Consider the following 21,658-nt stretch of genomic DNA (forward strand, 5'->3'; position numbering starts at 1 on the left):
GATGTATGTTAGTCAGTTATTTAGACTGAGAAGGATAGCGGAGGGATAGAAGAGGGAAAAAGGTTTGCATTTATTTAGCGCTTGTTACTCCTGATGGGGTGTTGAAGTGCTTTGTTGATGAGTAGCATGCTACTCCGGAACACATAAAGGGTTAGTGATAAAAATTTGTATACTGAAATATAAAAGTAATTTGAGTGGTGAATGTCTTGTTCAGTTATTTGGATAGAGAAGGGTAGAGGAGGGATACAAGAGGGAAAAAGGTTGCATTTATATAGCGATTGTTATCTGTGATCTGGTGTTGAAGCGCTTTTTTGGCAAGTTGCACGCTACTCTGGAACCCATAAAGGACTAGTGGTGAATTAGTATAATGAAATATGAAAGTAATTTAAGTGGTGGATAGGTTAGTCAGTTATTTGGATTCAGAAGGATTGCGGAAGGATAGAAGAAGGAGAAAAAAAGTTTGTATTTATATAGCCCTTGTAACCCTATATGGGGTGTTGAAGCTCTTTTTTGGTGAGTAGCACGTTACTCTGGAAACCCATTAAGTATTAGTGGTGAATTAGTATAGTGAAATATGAAAGTAATTTTAGTGATGGAAATTAGTCAGTTATTTAGACTGAGAAGGATAGCGAGAGGATAGAAGAGGGAAAAAGGTTTGCATTTATATAGCAATTGTTACCCCTTATGGGGTGTTGAAGCACTTTTTTGGGGAGTAGCACGCTACTCTGGAACCCATAAAGGACTAGTGGTGTATTAGTATAGTGAAAAATGAAATTTGAGAAGTGGACATGTTAGTTTGTTATTTTGACTGAAAAAGATAGTGGAGGGACAGAAGAATGAAGAATTTAGACTTTTTGTTTTGAAGGTCATAGCAGTAGGAAGGGATGAGTAAAAAGGGATGTAGAGGGGAAGAGTCAGAGGGAAGAGTTTAGAAAAGCATGTTTTGGGGGATCGGTATAGTAAAAGAGGTGTCAGACGATGCAATGAGAGGTAGAGTAGGATTATTTGGGGATCATAGTAGTCGTATGGGGTTTGGGATAAATGAGAGAGTGGATGTAGAGGATATATTGATAGAGGTATAGGGTAGTGCATTGGATATGGTGAATTAGAAAAACGTGATAAATATATAGATCCATAAGTACATGGAAAGGAGGTAGGTATATGTAGATTAAAGGTATTGATAGAGGTATAGGATGAGAACTAGGGTAGTGCATTGAATATGCGTTTGCGCAAACCGGTTGCTAAGCACTGTACAGGGTCAAAAGGGTCAAAGACACTGTTAGCATGTGATAGGAGTAGATGGCTTGTGGATCGGTAATGCACGACAAAGTCGTTTGTTTTTTTAAGTTGAGTATTCGCTGTTTCCTAAATTGGAGCTGACTTCGGGTAGTCCAGACACATATGGGAATAACATTCGAGATCCTTGGGGCATAGATGGGAAAGAACTTGTTAGGTTGAAGCCTACGATAGCATGTGCTAGTGTGTGCCTATCACTTGTGAGACTCTGTCGTTAGCAAAAAGGGTGTGGAGTCCTCCCTGTTCCTTACAATTTGTTGGCTTGCGTAGCACACTTTTTTACAGCCTCGTCACAGCTAGTCTCACATAATTGCCGTTCCTTTGTGTAGAGCAGGGACCAAGCATTGTTTAAATCAACTTAATCAGTGCCCCTCCCCTTCTCCCAACATGATTGAGGTACTATTTGTTCTTTTTAACTTCTAGTGCCCTGCAAACAGTCGACTCAAACCCTCCGCCCCCTGGTTCACCTCTGAATTAAGAACAGAGAAGATCCATTGTAAGACACTGAAACTATCCTGGGGGAAGTCATATAATCCAGAAACAAAAGGCCCATATAAAGAGACCTTGAAAAAAATTCACAAGTTAAAATGCAGCAAGATGAGGTAATACTTAGCAAATCACATCAAGCAGGTAATTCTGCCAAAGAAATCTTCAAGATTGTAAAACCATTCACTAATCCTACAGCCATAGATAGCACTTTTTTGCCCTCTCCTGCTCTTTGCTCAAGCCTGTCTGAAAAGATTCAGAATATTTATTCTGCATTTTCCTCTATGCTCCGACCCCATATTCCGTTGCAAACCTCGACCCTAGACTTCGGCAGTGCCTTGTCAGAATTTCTCCCTCTGTCAATTGAGGAGCCTTTTAAGGAGCTTTCCAAGTGCAAATCGGGCTCCCCTGGAGATCCTTGTCCTCTACGTTTTTTTAGAATATTGGCCCCTTGGTTAAACCCCACTCTAAATCAGATTTGGAATTCCTCTCTAAAATCTAGTATCTACCCTACTGCATGGAAACAAGCATTTCTGCTGCCTTTGTTAAAGAAGCCTGAGGCCGACTCAGCTGAGCCTTGTAATTTTAGACCTATCTCACTTCTGCCAGCTACATCAAAAATTCTGGAGAAAGCAGTTCAGAAGCAATTGGCTACATTTCTGGAAACGAACAGCCTCTTACATGACTCACAATCAAGTTTTAGAGCTGGGTATAACAACGAGACCGCGAATCTGTGCAAGAATCGGTGAACCAGGGCGCTTTGGCAATGTTGATGTTGCTAGACCTGTCAGCAGCATTCGACACAGTCGCTCATCCGATTCTGCTCAGGAGACTGACTCAAGCAGGAGTGCGGGGAAAAGATTTGTCCTGTCTGCAGTCATTCTTTGAGAATGGCTTGCAGCAGGTGTTTTTGCGCCCTTTTCTCTCCTCTCAGAAACCTCAAGTATGCAGGATGCCTCTGTGCTCTGGTTGAGTCCGCTACTGTTCACTATCCACCTCGCACCACTTGCTACTTTTGTTGAGTCTGGGAGTGTGAAGGTGGTTTCCTATGCTGATGAGACGCAGCTGGTGTTCTCTTTTAAAGAACTTTCAGCGGTGGCCTTTCACAACTTCAAGGAGTGCCTGAAAAACATCTCAATATGGATGTATTAGAATGACCTTAAACTCAATGCAGAGAAGACGGAAGTCTTGTTTTTCAGTCAGGCAATACCTCCACCATCAAACCTCTCGGGCCTAAAGAGCTGAATCTACCACCAACTCCGGTGGATTCAGCTAGAACCCTGGGATTCAGACTGGGCAAAGACCTTTCTTTAAAGACGCAGGTGTGTAATGTTTCTTTCATGTGCTTTTGGAAATTAAGAGCCATTAGGAAATGTATACGCTTTGTGCCAGAGGAATGCTGGAAGATTACAGTCCACACGCTGGCACCTCACAACTAGACTCCGCTAATAGCTTGTATGTGGGGTTGCCTGCTTACTTGGTCCGCATACTTCAAATAATTTAGAATGCTGCGGCTAGACTGATTCGGCAGGTACACCTCCGACATCATATCACCCCCCCACCTGAGACAGCTCCACTGACTTACCGTTACCAGGAGGACTGAATTCAAGTCACTGATCTTGGCCTTTAGAGCCATCAGAGACTTGGGCATTGGCTATCTCAGGCAAAGGTTGTGATTTATCATCATGAACGGACCCTAAGCTCCATCCACCTCAGATTCTTGTGGGTTCCACACTTTTCTAAGGCCTGGCAAGGTGGCAGATCCTCTGCAGTAAAAAACTGCCAAATTGTGGAATGCTCTGCCGACCCATATCCGCCTGATTGAAACTGAACCGGAATTCAGGAAAACGTTAAAAACCTGGCTCTTCAGCCATAAGGGTCAGCCTAATCCCCTCGCTAGTATGCCATTGGCGCCGGGACACCTCTTTTGAGGTAGCCATGTCCTTCAGAAATGTCATTATCATTATCATATGTGCAAAAGATATTTGGAAGCAAATAAAACAGTTGAAAATACCCTGACTTCTATTTAAGGAATCGCCCTAGTCACTGAAAAATACCAGAAACTACCAGAATACAATCATATATAGGCTAAAAGGGGTTAATGTCATGTATGGCTACAACATCCCTATCAACATACTCTTAAGCCTTTAAAAGTTCTGATACTAGTAATTAGTATACACTTACATGGTTTCAGAGTGCATTTCATTTTGTAAATTAGCATGATGCAGATTCAGTTAACAGATTTGAGATACATCTCTCATTTGATTTCTCCACATTTTGAACAAAATTTGGAAAGCGCACTTTTAAGTGCAATTAAATAATGCTGCGAGCCAGGCCCACTACACTTTCCATTTCCCTTCAGCCTCACAGTGCTAGACAATGGTTGCAAGGCCCATGGGAGAGAGGCCAGGCCTCTAGGGTTGTACCTGGTCAATATTTTACAGCTATGGATAGTATTTTCGTGTCTACACCAGTGAAAAAAGAGCAAAAAATCTCAATAGAAGATCTATAGATATAACAGTATAGAACAAAATATCAGTGCCTCATCAGCTAAGTAAAACCTCTTAAATTGAAAGTGCACAAAATATAAAGACAAATAGTGTAAGCAGAGATCTTCAAATTTGGGCGAGGCTTCCATGGTGGATCTCAATTTGATAGAGGAGTATCAGCCTCAGCAGTGGCTGAGATTAATTGAAGCATTCCATGCTTCACTTTTTTGTATACTTTACTGAGTCGCCCTAGGAGGGTCTGCTATGCCCCGATGAGGGACCCATGCACACTGAGTCACTGGAACCAAGCTATACCTGGCTAAGTATCCCTAACTAAGGGGACACCTGTCCTTGTGCTCTGGGCCATGGAGGAACTGGCATGGTAGTTCAGTCTGCACTGTTCCCATTGGAGCAGGGTCAAGACTGATTTGCAAATGGCTAGATCCAAACTGAGGTGACATGGTGTGAACCATAACAACGGAGTGAGTTGCAGCCTGAGTAATTAACAGTTGCTGTGATTTATTTAAAGCATTCCATCCATAATTTTTTGTATACCTTTTTGTGGACACTATAATACAGCCATAATGTAGGCACATTGGACCCTTAACCCCACAAGACCTCAGTCCCACTGCACTTGTTGCACTATTGATAGCTATGTCCTTCAGAGGGGCCTCTTGCCCTGAGCCTTGCAGCCATAGACCAGTGCTGCAAGGCCCAGAACAGCAGGTTTCCTCCCTTTAGCATCTCAGCACTGGATCTTGGCTAGTTGACTTAGTGGAGGCTGGACCTTTCTTGGCCTTCACAGCTCAGGATTATGGCTGTGTGGTGCATAAGAGAAGGAGCCAGAGGCATAGGAATGTAGCCATAGGCCCTGATGCAAGAAAATGATGACAGACAGTGAAACACAGCCATGATCAGGACCAGACTGGGATCCCAAAGCAGCCCTGGCAATTTTGTCAGACCAGCCTCCAACAGGAGGAGCAAGTCTCAAGCACTGCTGCTTTGGTTACTGGGATCCGATATTGCAGCACCACTGCAAAACCAGCCCCCAGTTACAAAATTAGGTCCCACTACTGCAAAACCGGCCCGCCCTTTCAGCCTTCCAGGGAAATGCCTGATGCCCGCTACATAAATGTATGTGAGAACCACACTCTTTGCATATACAACTGATGAAGCCACGGAAATTTACAAACTTATAAAGGAAACTAAAACGTTTGATGCCCAAAGCGGATCCATTACTCAACAATTACGCCAACTAGAGTATCTTACAAGACGGGAATTAAACCCACGTCTACACGCGTCTACTTTAATCCAATACCACCGTGTAAAAAGAATTCCGGGTGGCTTGAGATTAGCAATACGACCAATGCTATTCAGACTCAACACCAATCCAAAATTTATGGAGAAATGGTACTGCATACTGAATAAGTGCTCTTTAGATTTAATTTTACTTCTCATCGAAGAACTCTCAAAAACAATAAATGAATTGGAGGAGGAAATTTATAATGTTAAACAAGAGTTATCCACCAGAATGGAAGTTGAACCATGGGGAAAATTCCTAGAAGATCTAAACATCCGTCTTGATAAATAATGCAAAGAATTGCAAGAAACGAAGCTTTGTAAATTCAAAAGAGGTACGATAGATTATAAGTTGAATGAAACTTACACATGGGCTGAAGTTTATGCCCTACGAAGATACAGCGGTAAAAAAACAACACAACCCACCTCATCAGATGAAAGTGTAATTTCCGACAGCGACACCAATATTTCTATACAACCTGTCAGTCACACATTAAGTTCAAAATCAACCGACAAAACAGGCGACTCGGCAGCAACATCTGCTCCATCTTCGTCTTCTTTTTTAGAGAAGGAGGGAACATCAAACAGACCGCCGGATCAAGTTGTTTCAAAGCAACTCGAAAAAAGACAAGACGAGGAAAAGGAAAAGGAAAAAGAAAAAAAAAAGAAAGGCCTGAGAAGTCAAGGGAAAATCTCGTAGTCAATATCTCTAAGCAACAACTAACATCATTCGAAGAAAATGTACTGAATAAAGGCATTACATTTGTAAGTACTTTATCACACCACTGAACTGGAAACAGAAATATCATTCTACAAATTTATGAGAATATTACGTCTAAAAAATTTCTTTTCCATAGTCAACCCAACTGATTCAAATGACGATTCCACTACTCAGTTTAAACCCAAGAGTACGTTCACCGCTCCAATTTCACATAAAAGTTTGGATACTTTTGAAATTCTTGTGAAAACTGATCTACATAAGATCAAATACAAAAGAAATCTCGAGAATCTTTCACGAGCCGAATACAGCGCTCTTCAAACATTGGCCAACAATGAGGCGATCAAAATATAGAAGGCGGATAAAGGAGGAAGTCTAGTAATAATGGATGCGGATTTTTATTATGCAAAAGGCACCGAGCATGTATCAGACCACAATATTTATGCAAAATTAAACAGAGATCCAACCAATGACATTTCTGATTCTTTAAGTAGAATTCTTGACCAGGCAGAGAAACTCAATTGGATTAACATGACTATGAAGCGTTATCTATGGCAAGCATATCCGAGAAGACCAAAAATGTATTTTCTTCCGAAAATACATAAGAATCTTGAAAAAAAAAAACTTTAGACCCATTGTGTCAGGATGTGAGTCTATCTTTGAGAACTTGGGGAGATTTATTGACAACCATTTGCAGTCTTTCATTCAACACTGGCCAAATTACTTAGATGATACATCGGATTTTCTGAGAAATCTCACGACAGTCAATTCTAATAGCACCGACAACTGGATCTTATGCACCATAGACGTGGTTGCACTTTATACATCTATTCCACATGCTTTAGGATTAGAAGCAATCGAATGGGCACTGTTACAAGATGAAAAACCGGAATCACTGAAATGTTTAATCATCCAACTACTTGAATTTTGCTTGCAAAATAGCTATTTCATGTGGCAAGAAGACTGTTTCCTTCAGCTCAATGGCACAGCAATGGGCTTTCCTGGAGCCTGTGTATATGCCAACATTTTTATGGCCAAATTCGAGCACGATTACATCATGGCAGACCAGACATGGCAAGAAGGATTAGTTTTCTACAAAAGATATATCGATGATATATTCATAATTTGGAAAAACACACAAACATCTCTAACTAATCACTTCCAGAACCTTAACAAGATTGATCCTAGAATTCAATTCACTTACAGTATGGATAATCACACAATAGCACTTAAGCATGGCTGCAAGGACCAGGGGAGAGGAACCCTTACCATGGCCTGGCAGTGCTACACCATGTCTACGAGGCACAGGATAGGGCCATCCACTCCCCTATGGCTTGCAACCATGGTATAGTGCTGCAAGGCCCAGGAGAGGGGACCCAGGATAGGGCAGCCCTCTGCCATTGGCCTCACAACAATAGTGTAGCACTGCAAGCCCAGGGGAAGGGTGTTCCCTCCTATGGACAACACAACCCCACCATGATTCACAGCTTTGAGGCCAATGGAAGTGTTGTAATAGAGTGGCGATTCTCAGGTAGGGCAGGCCCTTCGACTTGCAATCAAAATCACTGACACCCCAGTTGTGATCTAGTGAACTAGTTGAAGATATGGAACCAGGAGACACATTTTTTTAATCCTGACCTCCCATCTAGGAAATTGTGTGCTCTTGTGCAATCACTTTTCTGAATTTATTGCCAGGGCCAATGGAATTATGCAACTGTACGGCCACTGTATGCTTTGGCGTAATTATAGATATGGCGCATTTGCCACATAATCCATCATCAACTGCATAATCTGCAGGTTTTAACAAAACAATTTTTTTGCTAATCTGCATTGGCTCTCCAGCTTCTCACAGCCTTTACGTTGTCTGAATAAGGTGTGAATAGGATGTGAAATGCCTTCCAGAAGCAAACAATAAACTGACCTGAATGGCAGAGATGACTCATCTGAGCTCCACAGATTATACAAAGGTGGGGCTGTGGGCATCTGGTGCAATCTTTCTTGGTGCAGCCTTTCTTTCTGAGGTCCATAGGTTCAGCAGATGCAGTCTTTCATCTGTTCTTTTTGAGTCCAGCAGTGTTCTGAGGCTAGATGCCATGGATCCCAATTTTGAGCCAATTTGGAGTTTGTGGGTGGGGCGGACTCATTACCCAACTGGGCTACAATTCTCACAGGGCAACCCTACCCACTTTTACACCACTTCCTGTGGGTTTGGCATTATACAATAAACAATCCCACAGTGCATAACTCTGCCCAAATCCTTCTTCCCTGGGACAGAGCTGAGGGCACAACCCTGAGGTACGCACAGCAAAATGAGCGACTCCTCCAGGGAAACCGGTACTGCAACTAGATAATCCCCTCTGGAGGAGCCTGTCTACCTACAAAAAGAAGCGGTCAAGCAAAGATGTGACTCACATTTGCCTCTCAGGGCCAGTGGCCCCTTTGAAGCAGGGCCATCTGTGACCACCGCCCTCGGGTCATTCTGGCAGGGGGAGGTCATACTTTTTCCCACCAGCAGACTCTTTGTTACCCTTCCTGGGAGCACTTTACACCTCTTAGAAGTAGGGTAGCAGGATGTCTTGGGTGACAACTGCTGCAGTTAATCGGAAGTGGCCATGAGAAATTTGGGACAAGAAAGAGGTGACACTTGAAATAAAAGTTACTTCTCCTTTCCTTGTTTCCGGGCCAGAACTGGGAGCATGTCAAAAGAAAACTTAAACAGCATCTAGTAAAGAAAATATGGCATCACATTCTTTATTAATTTGCCTGATCAGGGCCACAGGAATTCTGTGACATTAATTTGTGTTTTTGTCATTTATTACAATGGCAACAGTGGGGGTAGAGGGGGTAGTTACACATCATTATTATCAGTTAAACATCTAAATACTGTAATCAGCAAACGAAAGATGACCTGCCATTATCCGTAAAAGCCCTGTCACAGCCCGGTAATATGTATAGCAGAGTTTTAGTAGCTATTTTTGCGCAAATAAATGTGGTTAATGTTAGACTTGGCATGTTTCCTCTGACTTTTTTTGCTTTCTGACCTCCTGCTTTTGATTCTGTTTTTGCTGGTGTAACGTTTCTGCACACTTTTTGCACTGCTGATCAGTGGTAAAGTGCAGGTGCTCTGTGTAAATAGTGCTATGGATTGGTGTTTCCATGATTGGATATTTGATTTACTTCTTAGTCCCTGGTAAAGTGCACTGAGTGTGCCAGGGCCTGTGAATCAAATGCTACTTGTGGGTCTGCAGCACTGATTATGACACCCACTTGAGTAGCCCTGAAAAGGTACCTTAGACCTGCCACTGCAGAGTTTGCGCACAGTTTGTAACTGCCATGTCGACTTGGCCTGTGCACACAATTGCCAGTCCCCAACCTTTCCTTTTCTTACATGTCAGGCATCCCTAAGGTAGGGCCAAGGTATCCCTGTGAGCAGGGTGCAGTGTATGTGAAAGGTAGGACATGCCATGGTGTGTGTGGCATGTCTTAACAGTGTATTACAGCCAATTTCGTTTTTCACTATGGCAAGGCTACCAGTTCCCCATGGGACAGAATGGGAGGTTTGTTTATAACATCTTATAAACATAACTAGCCCAGTGAATTGGGTAAGAAAATAAAATTTAGTATGCCTGAACTCAGAATCTAAAGATGCATCTTTTAGGGAAGGTGATTTTTACATTCTGCATTTGAAAATACCACTTTGAGAAAGTGCGTATTTTCTTGCTCAGTCGTCCCGTGTGCCTCTGCTGGAATGTGGATTGCCTGTCTGGGATTTGAATGACAGAAGGCTGGGGGGCCAGATAGTCTAGGTAGGTCAGGAAAGGGCTGAATAGACTTGGGCTACGATGTGGGAAGGGGGAGATTTCCTTGCACCTCAAAGGGCTTGGTCTGCCTCTGACAAATGCCATCTCCACCTCCTGCCAGGAATTCACACCAGAGAAGGCCCAACTGGTTCTGGCCGGACACAGACACCCTCTGCCTGAAAGATCAAAGGACCTTTGGACATAAATACTGGGTCCCAGACCCCTGAACTTCAGAACTCATCTGGATCAAGAAGACTGCCAAGAAGAAGAGCTGGAGAAGCTGTGAGGAGGAACTACCACGTTGCTGTGTGCTTTGCTGGGCTGACCTGCAGTGGCTGCTTCTGTCATGGCCAGTGAAAGGCCTGGACTGGACTTTCTGCAACCTAACTTGTGAGTCTCTCCAAGGGCTTGCAGTAGAGCTTGCCCCCTGTTCATGTCTCAGGAACAGCAAATACTTCAAGTTCGTTGACCCGCAACACTGGGGACTGTGTGTTTTGTGCTGCAACCCGAATAACACCAACTCAACAACGTCTACGATGCCACTGCCGACTCCATGTCCTGAAGGCTTTGCAGAAGGCACCGCCGCAGCGCCGCAGGGCAACCCTGGTCTCACCAATGACACCTGTTGATGCCACCACTGAGCCACTGCTTGCACTGTGGCCTTTGGTATCCGCACTATGCACTACCTCGCTTCACGTCGAAGCTTTGATACGCAGAGGGCACCGCCGGAACGCCGCACCACGACCCTGGTCTCACCGATGACACCTGTGGGTGCCGCCACCAAGCCGCTGCTCTCACCGCGACTTGTGGGCACCCCACTCCACACAGCCTTGCTTCACGAGGACGCCCTGGCTGGCCTGACGCCACCCCTTCCCACCGAAATCGATGCCGCTGTTTGCACCGTGGTTCGAGGGCCCTGCTCGTAAGTCACACGACGCACCGCCGTCATCCAGTACTGCAACATTGGCCTACCAACGCCGGTGCCATCGACTCCAGTTCGTCAGCCAACGACAGAGCTCCAGCAACGATGACGCCGCTGCTTGTACCCTGACCTGCTGGCACCGTGACAAGCACCGCCTTCATCTCGCACCGCGACCCTGATCTCACCGACGTCATCTGATGCCGATACTGAGCCAATGCTCGCACCGCGACCTGGGGCCACCACATGCCGCACCTCTGCACCTCGCACCACAGCAACCAATGCCTGCTGGCGCTAGCGCTCCTGATTCCACCAGAGAGGAGCTGGACCCACAACGCGAGTGACTTCAAAGGGCTCCACGCCCTGCATTTCTCACAGGTACTGTTATGCGGGTCTTCCCGACATCGTAGCTGGCCCGCGACCCCACGACCATCCAGACTGTTGGATTTTATTGTTCACTACGCCGTGGTAGCCCGGATGGAGCTATCCCCACAATGAACCTTTTTTAATCAGCGTATTTTTGGAACTGTGAACTTTTATGTATAGTAGTGTAGATTTTTATTGTTTTTGGTCTTCTCTTCATTATATAAAAATATTGGATATTTTTCTAAACTGGTGTGGTGTCCTTTTGTAGTGCATCCACTGTATTACTGTTGGTTATGTGCAAATGCTTTACACACTGCCTCTAGGATAAGCCTGGCTGCTCATGCCAAGCTACCAAGGGGGTGAGCAGGGGTTATTTTAGAAGTGTAACTCCCTTATCCTGACTAGAGTGGTGGATTTTGCCTGGCTTTGGCCCACGCCTTAGCCTACCAAAAATCCCATTTCTAACAGTTAATAACTGAAAATTTTGCAGAAGTAGCAAGTGCAGCAATTCCACAACTATGCAGAAGTGGCAAGTGCAGCACATCCAAAAATATGCAGAAAGCGCAGCAGTTGCAAATTCCAGGGGCTCTGGTTACAGTCGAGGAAAAGTAAGTTCACCTTCAAATTAGACTGAGAGCCCCTCAAGTGCCAAGTTTATGATGTTGTTATCACTGTCCTAGGTCATGATAGTCAAGCTGCAGAAACTGATCAAACCTGTGACACATTGCCAAGGACAGGTTCTGTCCCATTATCTGTAACCGTTCACACTTAAATCATTTTCTTTTCATTAGAAAACCTTTAAGTAAACGTGTGATGTTCAAAACTGGCGACCTTTGCAAAGTCGAATTCCAGGTATTCTTTGATTGTTTTGGGATGTCTTTAACCTAAACCTGTTCATCTCTGCTTTAAAGGTGCAATAGGCAGTTATTAGAGCATTCTGAGAAACCCGGAGATCCTTGGAAAATGTGAAAGCGTTAGCTGAGAGGCTCATTCTGAATTTTTCTTTACCCACCACTCAGTTACACCCAACCCTTCTTCATGGAGTTTGCTACAGTTTTAAAATCTCTCCAGCATCATCCTTTTGAGCACTTGTCTACAGTGGGCATTAAGTTTATTGCCGTGAAGACAGCCTTTTTGATAGCAATAACATCAACTCAAGCGATTGGTGAAATTGGTTTGTTATCGGTTTCTTCTTCCTTTCTTTCTTTATTAGATGACAGTTGTTCCTTTCCCTTCCATTCTGCCAAAAGTAAAATCAAATTTTCAGTAGTCAAGGTGTTGTTGTTCCAGTATGTTTCCAGAAACAGAACTTCTTCACACTTTGAACATCAGGAAGGCACTCGTGATCTATCGGGATAGGTTTGTACCTTTCACAAGGTCACATTCCTGCCACACGTATGATGATTTTGGAGCAGCAGGTCAGAGCAGGAAGACTTCCTCTTTGACAATAATTAGGTGGAGTCCATCCACTATTGCCTTGACATATTCTTTGATTGATATGCCTCTACTGCATGGGATTCAGGGCAGATCAACTAGAAGTCATACTGAGTCATGGGCCAAGATCCAAGGGTTTCCCTTTGCAGAGATTTGTAAGGTGGACATTACATTTTAATATATCATTATGGGCTACAAGGGTTGGAGAATGATGGCAGGAACTTTGGCGTTCTTAGTTCCATTCTGTCATAACATTGTTTTGTTGATTCAACCTGATTTAATTCTCTGGCTGGGCATTGATAGTATGTGTTATGTGGTTCTTTTAGACAAAGTGTATTACTTCTTGGAGATTGCATCATGGTTATTGACTCAATTATATACCAGTAATCTTCATCACCCCTAGCCGTGCTCGTCCTCATCCCAGTTATAACAACATACACCTTTATATTTGTGACACTTGTTCATTCTGTAATACTTGGATTTTTCGGAATCCTTATGAGATCAGTCATGTAACATTATTGACTGCACCCCTAGTCTCGAAACTGTTCCTATGCCACCTAATCTGACGATTGTATGCATACCCATACGGATCCCAAACTAAAGTGAAGTCAAAAGTGACAATCAAATCAAAAATGAAAGATGCTACTTTGTAAATGAAAAGCAGCAATGACTAGGGGTCTATGTTTCCCAAATTATGTCTCCTGACGTTAGCAATTTTCCATCTATGCCTCTGGTGGGTACCTTTCACTCTTTCTTCTTATTTAGAATCTGTACTCTTTCCTGAAATATCTTATCCATAAAAATTCTGAAGAGCCAGATTAATGAAGAGTCAGCACAGCGAGTGGACATGAGGGAGTGGATTAATCCACTGGCAAGTAATAATGTTATTTAGCAGTGGCAAGCTCGTTTGTTGGAAAGCTGCTCAATCTAGGTTCTCCCTTCAAGATCGAACACTGGCATTTCCCGGTCAAAGGCCTAGATTTTTTAACGTATGAGCAAATGGTTTCTGTCTCCCTTTTCAGCCTTCAACTCCATCATGAGATGCTTCTGCAATTGCCCAATGTGTAATGTAATGTCTCAATGCTAGAATGTTATTTATGAAACTGTCAGGTTACATGCTAGGTGAAATCAGAATTGCGAATCGCCCTGATGCAGTAAAAACCTACCCACCATCTCCACACCAGTCACAGGATACACTCTTCTTTTGTCAGGAGATAAGAGGTCCTGGATATAAGAAATGACTAAAGAGGTGAAGTTTGATCTATGTTGGAAAAAGCCAATCAACAAAAGAATCAGAAGTTGGGGAATTGAGAGTTGAACGGACTTCTCAACAAAGAATTTCGCAAAGTCTTCATATTTGGATTCGGTGACTTAGACCATACCAACAGAAGTTGGACTATTGCACTATTTAATTACTTCAAAAAATATTTTGGAAGATTTTTGAAGGAATCTAATTGCAATTAGTGTGAGGTATTAGCCATGTAAATGTGATTTAGCTGTGTTAGGTTCAAGGGAGAATGGGTCGTTTTCATGTATTCTTGTCTCTTTCCAGGGATTCTCTTTCCTCAAATAATTTCTCTGAGAACCAGAGGAGAAGGCTTCAATATTTTCTTATACATTCCTGAGAAGTAAAATTTTTAATTGATTATTTCATGCAATTAATTAGCTGTGGGGACATTATTGGCTTGTGGAGTGGGGATAAGGTTCATTTGAGACCTATTTGAAAATGTTTCATTTCAGTATTCTTGGTGTTCCAAAACCAAACAGTCTGCTTTTTATCTGTTGGTCAGAGGTATTACAGTAGACAAAGGGCAACTTGGAAGGGAACTGAAGATGGTCAGACCAATCAACTACAGCAGGATCGTGAGTAGTTTGTAGAAAATCCTTTGCAATGTTCAAGTTAAATATGGAGCCTTGTCAGTGTGCAGGCTTTTGGCAGTGTTGAATTAGGTGGTTGCTATGAAGAAATGCAGGAGGCAAATTGACAGCTATGTTGTTATCATTACCAAAATATAAGCTAAAATGACGAAGGACAATATTAGCCCCAGAAATTAGCACTTGGTTCATAATGTAGTCCATGCACTCCTCAATAAAAGTGTAATTGTCGTCTGGAGGTTGATATATCACATCTCACCTAACTGTAGAGGCACTAAGAACAGAAACATCCAAAGACAGGCACTGAAAGAAGTGTTATTGATCAGAGGGAAGTCATCTACAACAGACCATATTTCTTAGGAATAACTGGCACTCCACTATCTTGTCTGCCATCAAGGTCACCTCAGAGAATAGAGTTATGCACCAGTCTTGCTTGCGTGCCTAGGGGGATGGATACATATTTGTTTATTTATATGGGGAAAATGAAAAAGTTAAAACTGAATTACAAATTCACCTCTGCTCCCATGGATTCTCATTCTTCCAGTGACGTCATGCCTTCATCCATACCTAAACTCACATTAAAACTGCAACTGGTTGGCTCTTTAAAAAGGCTCAAGCATGACCAACCCTCTCCTGATAACAACACCCCGCCTATCTTTATGGAGATTTTACTAGAAGAAATATGTGCTCTTAATCCTTTTGTACAGGAAACCAATATCAGAATGAAAGCTCTTGATGCAAAATGGTAAACTTTGAGTTTGCGTGTTACAGAAGTGAACAGTGACCTTCAAAATAAATCCTCAAAAATATCTTTTATGCAGAAGGAAATTTAGTCTCTTCCAAAACATGCTGAGGAGTTAGAGAACAGAAATCGCCATAACAATGTTCACATTTATGGTCTCCCAGAGGTGGTTGGGGTAGGGATCCTGCTTCTTTCGTCAGTAACTTCTTGCCCAAACTTTTCAATCCACCCAAGTCTCCCACCCTTAATATTCAAAGGGCCCATAGACTTGTTCGCAGACCTTCTACACCCAATTCTTCATTCAAGCCTAGAGCTATTATGCTTTTATTCCTGGAATATACTGATCTCCTGAAGGTCCTACAAGCGTCAAATCTGAAAAACAACTACTCTGGTCTGTTTCCAAACGATTCTTCATGTAGGATGTCGGCAAACCAACAGCAAATAGATGGAAGGAATTTATTTTTCTTTGCCCGGCATTGCAATCCTTGGGTGCATACTTTGACTTACTCTAACCCTAATCTTTTAAAGTCATCTATAAGGAACAATCGTACACTGAGGAAATTCCTACAAGAAAATTCAGCTGCTTCCGTGGCAGTGGAGTAACGAAACTTGAGGGGGCCCCCTGTAAGGTAAATGGAGGGCCCCCAGGCTACACTTAATCAGCTCTCTGGTCATAGCACTATGCTGAAGGGGCACCCTACAGCTCGAGGGTCCCCCACACCACAGGAGCTGCGGGAGCCTGTGTTATGCCACTGTTACACAGAGATTGCTGGTTCCTCTACTTGAAATGTTGTACTCTTATTTCATTCATCTTTCTTCCTTCCCTCTTCTAACCAGTTTTTTCTCCTCCTCTCATTTTAGCTATGTTCATCATCTCCTTGTGTTTGCTTTGTTCGCCCTAAGATGGCAGGGCATGCCCAGACGTGGGTCCATTGCTCACTTTGCCACTGGATTCAAGCTAGTCTGGCTGATGTGGGGTGTTATCCAAAACTGGTCACAGGATGCTTGTTTCTGGTTCAGAGAAGACCTGGCTTGGCAGTCCGGACTCGACGGTTCCCATGATGCACCGGTTCAAGACTAATTTGCATATAGCTGGGTCTGAACTGAGGTGGCGAAGTGAACTAAAGAACGATGATGGATTCAACCCAGATCTGTGACTGGGGGTGAGTGTCTGAAAAGTTTCAGCGCTCCGTCCATCATCTCCTTGTGGTTGCTTTGGTCACCCTAAGTTGGCAGGGTATGCCAAGACGTGGGTCCCTTGCTCACTTTGCCACTGGATTCAATCTAGTGTGGCTGATGAGGGGTGTTACCCCGAAACCGGTCCCAGGATGCTTGTTTCTGATTCAGGGAAGACCTGGCTTGGCAGTTCGGGCTGGACTGTTCCTATGATGCACAGTTTCAAGACTGATTTGCATATAGCTAGGTCCGAACTGAGGTGGTGAAGTGAGCTAAAGAACGATGATGTGTTCAACCCAGATCTGTGACTGGGGGTGAGTGTCTGAATATTTTCAGTGCTCCATCCATCATCTCCTTGTGTTTGCCTTGATTTGTCCTTTGTTATCATCTTATTAATGCTATTTCTGGCCTTGTGTACTGTGTGGTGCCCCGACTCTATCATCCTCATGATGTGCTGTAACCACTCTTTCCTGATGTTCTAATACTCACTGATACATTTATCAGTCACCACATTTGTGGTTTGTACCATCTTCTCTCTCCATTTCTTTTCATTCCTTTCCTTTCTCTCCTCTCCCTTTCTTCCATTATTCGATCTTCCCCATCCCCATTTCTTATCTCCAAGTCCTTCTATTTTTTCCTTATTATTGTATTTACCTGCTATCTTGTACCTATTATTAGTCCGCTTATTATCTCATAATGCATAATTGTTCAAATTCATAGATATAACTTGGAATGGTAGAGGTTTGAATTATCCCATTGAGACATATAATTCTTTCCCACCTGGCAAAATATAAAACTGATTTAGCACTCTCCATGAAACTCATCTTAAAGACCCAGAGGTACAGAAGTTGAAAAGTTCCTGGGTTGATAAGGTGCTCGTCCCTCCCACACAAAATAAAAAGAATGGTATTATTCTTTGTAATAAATGTCTTGATATTTCTACCCTTTCCCAGTAAACAGACTTGTATGGTAGATGGATTGTTACTAAACTCTCTATTAACAAAACACATATTGCTGTTTTTTTATATTTATGCTCCAACTCAAACAGATTTTTTGTTCTGGACTGATCCTCAGAAACATTGTCTTCAGTTTACCAATAAATATTTTCTTTTAGGTGGCGATTGTTATAAAATATGAGACCCTTTTCTTGATAGACATTCCACCGTAAATGTATTCCACATAAAATGCAAACAATTTTGTTCTTTTATATCCCAAAGAGCTTTGGTCGATTTTTGGAGAAAAGCTCATCCCTAAGCACGAGAATATAAATTTTTCTCTCCTGCTCATAACTCTTTTATGGGATTAGATCATATATTTGTTAGTACATCACTGTCTTGAAATCTTATTAAAGCAGAGATTGAACCGATCGTACTATCATGCAATGCACCAGTCATAGCCAACTCTGACTTATTCCCCCCACAACCACACTTCAATAGATTTTTTTAAATAATTCCTAACTCTCTGATGCACGATTTTCCTCCTCTTTTGTAGCATGTACTGATGATTTTTTTTCTCCAGACATCAGAATCCTCCTGTACACCCCCACTCCATTAAGATTCATTTAAAGATACAACACAGGGTGTCATTATTGTTTATGTTGCTAGCAAGAAGACCTTACTCACCCACCATACCACTTTGTTATCCGATATTAAGAAATTGGAACATAAATATTGTTCTTCACAGTCTAAAGCTGCCTTACAAGAATTAATTGTGGCCAAAATACATTTTAATAAAGTTTCGTCTGACAATGCTTCTTATTACTTTTTAAAAAGCAGTTCTAGATATTATGGAGGTTGTAATAAAATGGGCAAACTTTTGGCTAACTCTCTTAAAGTTCGGAAATATTGCCACAAAATAAATTCTCAACAATCTTCCACAGGTCCTTCAATTTAGCTAGATTCATACATCTTTGAAGAATTTGGAAAATTTTATAAAACACTTTATACTCCAGAACTTAACCCCGATGAAACAAACCTTGATTACTTTTTTATCTCAGTCATCAAACAACCTTCTTCCAACTTAGATTTTTCCAGTTTAGATCACAACTTTTCTCTTATGGAAATTAGTACAGCCTTATATTTGTTCAAAAAAGATAAAACTCCTAGTCCAGATGGTATTTCTGTTGAATTTTCCTCTCACTTTTACTATATTTTCTTACCAAAGTTGCTCACTTTGTTTTTAGCCCTTTCTGCTTCTCATTCTTCCGAAAGTACTTTTTTAGGAACAGCAATTTGCCTTATTTGTAAACCCAGTAAAGATCCTACCTTATGTAAAAACTATAGACCCATTTCCTTGGTCAACGTTGACTATAAGATTTTGCTAAATGTCTTGCTTTACGCATTGAATCTTTCTTAGCCCACTTAATTGGGTCTGAACAAGTTGGCTTCATAAAAGGCCATATGGGCTCAGATAATACTAGGCTATTTGTTGATATCACAAGCAAAGCACCAAATTTGGACTATCCTCTTGCAGCCATTACAATTATCCCAAAAAAGCCTTTGATAGAATTTATTGACCCGTAATTCTTGGAGTCTTGCAATGGCATGGTTTTGGCCCTCACTCCATTTCTTAATTTCTATTCTTTATGATTCCTTGATGGCTTTGGTAATGGTTAATGGTTTATCTTCACCCTACTTTCCTCTTCATAGGAGAGTGCGGCAAGGCTGCTCTTATCTCCATTACTATTCATTCTTGTGTTGGAACCCTTTCTTGCTAGTATCAGACAAAATCCATTAATATCTTGCTTACAATACAATAAACATCATTTAATACTTGCAGCTTATGCAGATGACATTCATCTTTTAATTTCCAATACTGAGACACCTGTTCTGTCTCAGGCTATTGTAAATGTTTCCCACGGTTCTGGCTATAAAATCAATCTTGATAAAACTGAAATCCTTTCTTTAAACAAATATTGTACCAAATAATCATTTTCCTCCCCTGGTTTCACCTGGACATCTACTAAAATGTAATGCCTTGGAATATGGTTCACTAATGCTATTATGTCCTCTGCCTCCCTTAATCTCAAAGACCTTATGCTTCAAACTGCAACCTTACTTTCTTCCTGGTCCCCTCTGTTTTTCACCATGTGGGGTATGGTAGAGTCCATTAAAATGATGATCTCTCCCATAATTCTATCTACCTTATCTATGATACCTATTCGTATACCACAGTCTTATTTTGAGAACATTTTGTCTATTTTATCAAAAATGTTCTAGAACAGGAAGAAGCTTTGCATCTCCTTAGCCCATCTGCAGCAATTCAGACGTGAAGGGAGTATCAATTTTTCTGATTTGAAACACTATCATAAGGCTTTTTGTCTTCGAAAGGCTACCTTTTGGTTATTAAAAATACCTCTCTACTCTCCTTCGCTTTGGTTAACGATAGAAAAATCCCTCATGGTCCTTTTTTTTCCCAATAATATCTTTCATCCTTCTACTCCTGCTCATCTTTCGCCCCCAGTTTTTTAACTTCTTCCCCAAATACTCCCCCTTCCCCTTTATAAACATTCACTTACCCATATTATTTGTTTTCCAAATGTCCATTTGGTACAATAATCTTATTAAACTTCATAATTGACTTCTCTTTTGGAGAGCATAGAGAATTAAAGGCATTGTTTGGGTTCCGACCTGTTCCTTGATAATAGTTTTATTGCCTTTCCTCAATTTCAGCACAAGTTTCCCTGTCCTTCATCCTTCCAAACTAATTCTCCCTCCTGCTCAACATACTATTAGATATTTTTATTACCCTACCTGAAGATACTTCTACTACCCTTATGGATCATTCATTACTCCATCTTTTATCTACCATCCCAAAACTATCTGTTCTTTAAAAATCTTAATAATCGCGCTTCCTTCTAGACCAAAAACTCTTATAGAACTACTATCCAATAAGGCCTGGTGGTATGCCATTTGCTATTGATGGAGCGAGTTTTGGAAATACATTTATTTCAGCTCGTGAAGTTAAAACTTCCATAATAAAATAATATAATTAATAATGTGTGCGGTGAAAATATTAACCAACCTAGAGTAAAAGTTGCATCCTCATGAACATGTGGGAAACTAATATGTGTGCTCATAAACGTGCATTATGTTGCATTTGCATGTGTGTGTGAAATAATACATTAATCCTGTCTATTGTCATGTCAGAACTAAAATGCGGCCGTTTATTAATGGCATGTGCTTTTTTCTGTGTGCTCATGTTTATTTTTCCTTGTCTAAAATGTTGCATGAATCTGTTTGTTGCTTTCATTTGCCTATGCTAGGTAACATAGATTAATGGGTTAATAATTAGCAAAGGTGGGTGGGTAACAGAATGAACTTTATTTCTTGCATTAATTATTCTTTTGTGTTTGTTTATACACTAGTTAACGAAAAGAGGGTTTGAGGTCTAGTGCATCTAAATGAGCAGTTGGCAGAATTTTGCTCAGTGAAAACAAGAGTCCAGTGTGGAAAAATTCCTGCCAAGTTTCTGAAAGAAAGAAATGCAAACGTGGTTGTGCAAATGAACTGACTGTACTTTTGGTCAGTGTGGCCAAGGACAGGAACCGGCAGAAAGATTTTCAAGCTAAGGAAGTCGCGTACAGAATTGCAAACTGGAGGAAGCTTCGTGATTCGGAATAAATGACAATAGACTCTTTAAAAAGTCGGAACTGGGCTCCAAAGAATGTGGTGACACTATGGTCTGTCACTTGTCAGCCAATGAGGACTCTGAATGGCAGAAAAAGTATTCAATTTTACTTAGATTAGTTAGTCAGAAAGGTATAAAAACTGTCCCTCAGGGAGGGGGAGCGCTGCTGTTTGCTGTTTTCCAGATGGGCGTATCGTGCTGTTGGACTTTACTTGGAGCACGTAAGAGATCTTCTAGGTTTAAAGACATTGTCCCTTTTTCTTAATGGGCAAGTGTAGCTAGGGACTTAGGGTTTAGATGATGCCAAATTATATTTCAGTTTGATTTATGCTATTTGATTTAACTTGAAATTGTTACTACCTTCGCTAAAAGTTTATTAATAATGCTTGAATAAAAAGATTTCTAATGCACTTTCTTTAAATAAATAAT

Source organism: Lissotriton helveticus, chromosome 1_1, assembly GCF_964261635.1.
Source record: "Lissotriton helveticus chromosome 1_1, aLisHel1.1, whole genome shotgun sequence".
Classification (NCBI taxonomy): domain Eukaryota; kingdom Metazoa; phylum Chordata; class Amphibia; order Caudata; family Salamandridae; genus Lissotriton; species Lissotriton helveticus.